This window comes from Pyxicephalus adspersus, chromosome 7 (genome assembly GCF_032062135.1).
Source record: "Pyxicephalus adspersus chromosome 7, UCB_Pads_2.0, whole genome shotgun sequence".
In the NCBI taxonomy this organism is placed as follows: Eukaryota; Metazoa; Chordata; class Amphibia; order Anura; family Pyxicephalidae; genus Pyxicephalus; species Pyxicephalus adspersus.
The window spans coordinates 78663428-78670461 of record NC_092864.1 but is presented as its reverse complement, the minus strand read 5'-3'; positions in this window follow the sequence as shown (position 1 = coordinate 78670461).

Genomic DNA, 7034 nt, shown 5'->3' with positions numbered 1-7034 from the left:
TATGGAAGGTAAATATATTGTTTTTTGGTGACAGTCCTGTATATGCCACTCATTTACTTTTGTTATTTTTTGATGTGCATAGCTATATCATAATTTATTAGAATGTTCAGTAAAAAAATGTTTTTGCATAAGTTTTTAATAAAATATTTTAACACAAGGTTTTTAGTGTATATGACACTGGGTTTTGTACATATTAAACATTTCTTTGCATAAGGGTTTAAACATACAAGTGTTTGTGTACAAAGAGAGGTGAAAGAGACCTTGCAATCTCTATAGAAATGGTTGCACAGTAACATACCCAGTGCTGACAATGAGCAGAAATCACTTAAGGCTGCTGGTTTTGGGACAGCAATAGAACATACAAAGTTCCTGCCATGTATAGGTTATAATCCTAGTTCCTGATTGAAAGTAGCTGAGGAATTTTTCTGAGTCTTGAAGTTAATTATTTTTGTGCTTTTGTTATGTTTTGTAGATGATTGAATTATGTTGAAACTAGCTGTACTCTCCTTATCAGTAATCTAACGTCTGATTCCCCCCTTTTTGTCTTGAAACTCTTCCTTTCCTCCCTACTGCCATATATCTGTTACTTTGACAAAAATATCTTGTTCTAAGAGAACCACAAGGACATTTGTCATGTCTGTTAATTGTCTGTAGCCATGTGATCATGCACTGATCATGACTTTGAACTGTTATATAAACTGTGTGCAAACAAGAAAGTTTTGAGAGTGAGCTAACCACACATTAAGTTGCGTGTGTTACACTCTTCCAGCGCTGTAAACAGAAGCTATTAGAAAGAGGAACAATTGATCTGGGATCAATAGGAGATCGCCTTAACACTGATATAATAAAAATATGCTATTATGTAGACGAAAAATATGCCAATCATTGACCCTCATTTACAAACATGTAGCATTGATCAAGAGAGAACTTGGGTGATCTGGTAAAGCTGGACTACATTTCTGTGAAAAGTGGCCTATTAAGTGTCAAACATTTGCAATGCTGTACTGAATCATAACAGATAATTAAATAAATAAGCTAATGATGGCTCCAGCCAAGAACAAACTAAAATCCATTAAAATACAAGTTTGTGAAAACAGCATGAAGCATTTTAACAGAAAACATCACATACCGTATAAAAGGAAGCATTACATAAAGAAGTATTTTGGCTGCTGAATTAAAAAATAAATACATATAATTAGAGACCCCCTGGATAACTACGTCATGCATCTCATGCAGAAGAAGAACGATGAAGATGGCTGCGCCCAGTCCTTCCCTCAATCCGGCAGGATGATGGAGAATTACGGATCGATGGAGGATCGTGCAGCACCATTGAGGGATCTGTGGAATATGTCTAAAGGGGGTACATTGCGGTACAGGGCTGTAGTATCACCAGACAGTATTACGCTAACCTCCTGGACCAGCTGAAGGAGGCAATTAAGATGAAATGCAGTAGAAAGTTGACAAAAGGGACCCTTTGCTTGCAGGACAATGCACCTGGGCACACGTCCAACTTTGTGGCTGCCAAATTGAACACCCTGGGTTTTCCAATTGGTCCACCACCCCCCCTACTCCCCTAACCTGGCCCCTTTAGACTATTAACTGTTCTCGAATTTGAAGAAACACCTGAAGGGGAAACGTTTTGAGGACATTTCTGACGTCAAAGATGCTGCTGAGAGCTGCTTTGCGGCCCAACCAAAGGACTTTTATTTGAACGGTCTAGAAAAGCTGCAACTACACTGTACCAAGTGCATCAGTCTCAGGGGGAATATGTGGAATAAATGTGTTATTTACTAACTCTGGCTCTCTTCTTTCTGGGCAAAGCCAGGAACTTCTCAGCACCCCCTTATATATTAACCTCCATAAAAAAAAATAGTGTTTATCTATTAAGTCAGGGGTGTCAAAAACTTTTGCAAAGGGGGACAGATTTGGTGAGGTGAAAATGTGTGGGGGCTGACCACTAACCAGGGTTAGTGTAGGCATGGTCTGCGTGGGTCCCACACAGCACATGCCTACCAGGTTGACGTGAGGGATTCCCTGTGCACGGAGTCCGGTGTCAGTCCGGTGACATGCCTGGCATAGAAAAACTTTGGAAGAAAAGAGACAGCGATTCAACCTCATCCCTTTTGCTCTAGACTTAACACCATAAGCCACTATTACTGCCCCTGCCCTTATCATGGCCATCACATTTTCTACTTTACCTTGAACCTCAAACCCACCTAACCTTTTTTTTTGCACCTAATTACCTCAAACTTCTATTATTCCTCTGCTGTGTAAGGGCTTGATTGTAACCATGCTTTCTGTCCTCGTAGCACTGCACACAGAGATCCTGATTTATATGATATAAAGAATAAAAAAAAGAAAGATCTGAGCCTGCTACACCCGTTCATTACTGTCAGGCCTGACCATTGTCAAGAGTTACTGTGATTTGCAGGAAATTTCTTGGAAGCTAAGAAAATAGCAGCTCGTTGGTTATTTTAAGGAAAAGGAGATGATCCATAGTGGGCGCGGTCCGTGTGGGTCCCGCACAGCACACACCTGCCAGGATGACATTAGGGATTCCCTGTGCACAGAGACCGTGTCAGTGCAGGGTCTGTTGGAATCAGAGTGGGCGTGGTGCGTGTGGGTCCCGCACAGCACATGCCCACTATATTATTGTAAATGGTTCCCTGTGATGACAGAGGCTGCGGGCCGGTGGAAATCTGAACACGGGCCAACATTGGCCCGCGGGCCGGATTTTTGACATGCCTGATGTAAAGTAAAAAATTGAGTTTAGGTCTGCTTTAAGTAGGCTGTTGATTTAAACTGATACTGAGTGGTAGGTGACCCAAAGCATGCCAGAAGAATGCCAATACACCATCTCCACCATCCTGATCTGTTGATACAAGTCAGGAACGATCCACAGGTTATTGTTGTTGGTGAAGTAGAAACAGTGACTCATCAGACCATGCAACAGTGACCATGCATCAGACCTTTTTTAAATTCATTACAGCTCTGCAGTGTTCTAACATTATGCTACTGATAGTGTACAAATATATATGTAAGGACAAAAAAATCAATCATTCATTTCCACCCACCTCCTATTATAAAAAACATGTGATATGTGGGAGTTTGGTTACCACGATGAATAGAACAATGAGTAATTTCCAAACCTTTGTTCCTGCGGCCCATAACAACAGCAGCAATTTCTTACTGTTATTGTTATTATTAATATATACATTACTTTTACATTTTACAATCCAAAATAAGGTGAAAAAAGTGGACAAGACAAAACAATATAAAGCAATGGACATCATACAGCAGATTTCTCTGGCATTCTCTGTCAGAATAATGATATTCTGCAGGTTTATTGGATGGGCATAGCCTTGCAAGAATAAAATAATTTGACAGAAGCTATTTGCAAAACTATTCAAAAAGTTTGCATTCAGTTCTCTTTACTAGTGTTGTTGTTCGAATTTGGGTCGTCCTTATGTTCGACCCGAATATGGCTGTTCGAATTCGGGTCGACCCGACCCGAATTTTGCTGCATTCGACAAACCCGAATTCGGATTTCCCCGAATGCACTGAAACAACTGGGCAGGGTGGGCAACTCCCCCATGCCCTCCAATTACAGCACGGATGCCCCCTCCATCTTTGTTGTGGCAGACAGCCGATTGGCTGTCTGTCACTGCATGCCACACAGGCAGCCATTGGCCTATATAGGGCGAAGGCGTGCCTCCATTTCCCACTCCTGACAGAGATTTTGCTGATAGCAACACAACCTCTCTGTGCTGCTTGGCTTGCTTTCTTTGTCAAGTGAAAAAAAGTGCTTTACTTTGTTAGACTGTGTCACACTCACACTATTAATGCCGTCCTTGCTCCTTCTCAGGGACCAACGCCTCCTCCTCATGCTGTAACTGATGCCGCCTGCACAGTTCCCAACTCTGGATGCCAGTTACCAATGCGGTGCCCGCTCTGTCTCAGTGCCCACCGCCTCCTCCTGCTGCTCTGCCTGTACTCTGAAGCCTGTGTGTGGCTTGTAATGGAGCCGTGAAACCTGGTGGATATATTTTGGACCAGAGTAACCCCCTCATGTCCCTCGCTGACTGTACTTGGATACCGTGTAAAATCCGGTATGTTCCCTTGGCCGCCTCATAAAATGGCTGTGCCAGCAACAGAAAAAAGACTTCCTTATTTTTTTTTTACTTGTACTGTGTTGTGCAGAGATGGGAGAGCCTTGACATGTCTTTTTAAATGTATTTATAGGTGTAGAAGCTCTCCACCGACCCGAATAACAACCCGAATTTTTCTCCCATTGACTTTAATGGGCTTCGAATTCAGCATTCGACGACCCGAATAATTTTGCATTATTCGGCCGAATAGCGGTCGAATCGAATAGCGACTACTCGACCAACACTACTCTTTACTTCCAGTCCTGTCATATGTCAACCCACCATGTAATATAAATGTATTTATATGACATTCACAAATTCAATGCTAGCAGCTTCCGGAACATACCCTAATTGAATTTGTAAATGTCATATAAATATATTTATATTATATGGCAGGCTATGTGTTAGGATTCTGGTGTTCTTATTCTGTGAGTTGTTAAATGTAGTGAAAGGGCCATGGGCCATTAGCTGAGATTCTTTAAAAAACATTTATTTATTTATGTTCAGCATCAACTTAAAGCCTATTCTACAATATGTCAGTATATTGCTATTTTCCAACATTCTGCTGTAGTATTTATTGTGTTCCTGCAGACATGTTTCAAACATTTCAATACAGTGGTCATTCAGTGTTTGTGGACATGTTTCTGGTTGTATTAATACAGTGCTGATTGTGTCTCTGGGACATGTTCCTAGTTGTGTTAGTATAGTAGTGATTGTGCATCTGCAGACATGATACTGGTATTTTTTCAAAATTTTCTGTTGTCATCAGAACAGGAATAGAGAACAAATCTTACAATAGAGAAACTTATTCTGGTCCTTGTTCTGGCACTTTCTGTATTTGGATGACCACTGTCACTGATTTTTGCTCTTTCATTGTCACCATACTCCTGGTCCAAACCACAACAGGCCATGCTACACACACTGCACAGACACAGTCTTCTGTTTTTATTGTCCTTGACAAGAAACTGGTCCAGAACAATGATGTGCTGGAAAGAGTTCATGTGATATTAAGTACCAGGAAAAGCCTGGAGAGCTGTTTATCCGAAGAGCGTAACCATAACACATTTGATTTAACATGAGATGAACATTCTAGAAAGCGGTTCAGTCTTCTATGGAGATATATTCTGTTAAATCACATACTATTTCTATATACCTCACACCTCTAAAAGGCTGGGTTTATTCTATCCTCAAATGAAATAATACACAGCCATATTTATATCCATTTTTGTCCCTTTGATCCTCACCTTTTCTGAAGTAAAGTAGATGTTTCCATCATCGCTTGCTGATTACAATAATTATGCCGTGACACACAGAATAACACATAGATACAACTAATCTAAGTAAACTGCTCGACGTTTTATAGACAAATTTTATTGGCATATAAGGCAAGTAGATCTATAGTATGCAAAGTTGAACATTATATCGGGGGATAAAAAAGGCTCATCTGACCAAGCAGAGTATAATATATCAGAGTATAAGAGTATCAGGATAACTGGAAGACCAATAAGTAAGATTAGCTGGGATTTTCTCCAACAGCTATTACAGGTGTAGTAGGAGCAGGTAAGAAGAGATTTATCTAACTGGAATTATAAAGTTGTAGAATGTTCAGGTGTCCTGGCCTGTTGCCAGTCTGGATGTAGACTTTATGCAGCAAATCTTCCCGTGTTTCTGGAGTTTGTTGAACATAGCAGTGAGCATTTGTCAACGAAACCAAACAGTGTAATCCTGAAGAGTGAGTAGCAAGTCTACCACATGTCAACAATAAAAATATAACCCATAATACAATCCTGGTGTGTTCAGTAGGCATTGGTAACTATGGACTATGGGTCCAGTAAAGCCACTGGTCCCAATGCAAGTTGAATGCTGTGCCATGACCAGGAGCTCAAGGTTTCTTTAGTGGTGGTTTCTTCGGGAAGTGGTTGCCAACCTTTTCGGTCCGGCAAACATTAAATTCACCGGCTTCAGACCGTGCATGCGTGGGGAGCCAGTCGTCACTCAAAGAGGAAGGAACTTCCCCTTTAGTGACGTCATGATGCCAGAACCCACCCAGTCTCCCATCGCAGATCTGAGCCTACGATAGAAGAGTTGTGTCCCTGGAGCCCGGTATTTGTACGGGGGAACTGATCCGCGGCTCTGGCCGATGCACCATCCCAGCAGGTTCCTTCTCTTGACCCCACTTGGGGGTGCACCATCAAAATTTTCTCCCGGACCACTGGTTGGCAACTGCTGTCTTAGGTGAACCATAGGGCCATAATGAGTTGGTTGTGGTTAGTATATGAAATGAGGTGGAAAGTTTTACTTATTGATCTGGCACACCTATTGATAGTTGCTGGACCTACTTCACTTTGTACATTTGTATCACTTTTGTACAGCTTTTTACAAACCTGTAGTTACACTGTTTGTCTATCAATTGCATGGAAAGTTTGCAGCATAAAGTTTTTGCAATACAATGAGGTCTATTCAGTAAGCAGTAAATCTGACATTTAATCAGTTTTCTTTTGGAGAATCTTCCAGGTCCATGTGTATTAAATTGCAATGAAAGAATTCCAACCTGAGCATTTTTGTTAAAGTTCAGATTTACTGTTTTATGAATAGACATCCCAATATCACAACAAAAAGCCTTATGGGTTCTCTTTCTAAAGTAGTAAAAAAGTAGACAAATTTATTGTAAATTTATTAACAAATTATTTTTTTCTGAAAACTCATCCAGTAACAGCACCTTCTGATGTAGGCTGGCAATAGAAAGCTTCCCCTGTGCACTTTTTAAGTCGCCCATTGGGCTGCCTACAGTCAGATAGATGGGACAACAGCCAGATAATGGAGCTTGCAAGGTAGGCTGAAAACACTGCTAATTGCAAAGCATCAGCTTGGTGTTAAAATTTTAGA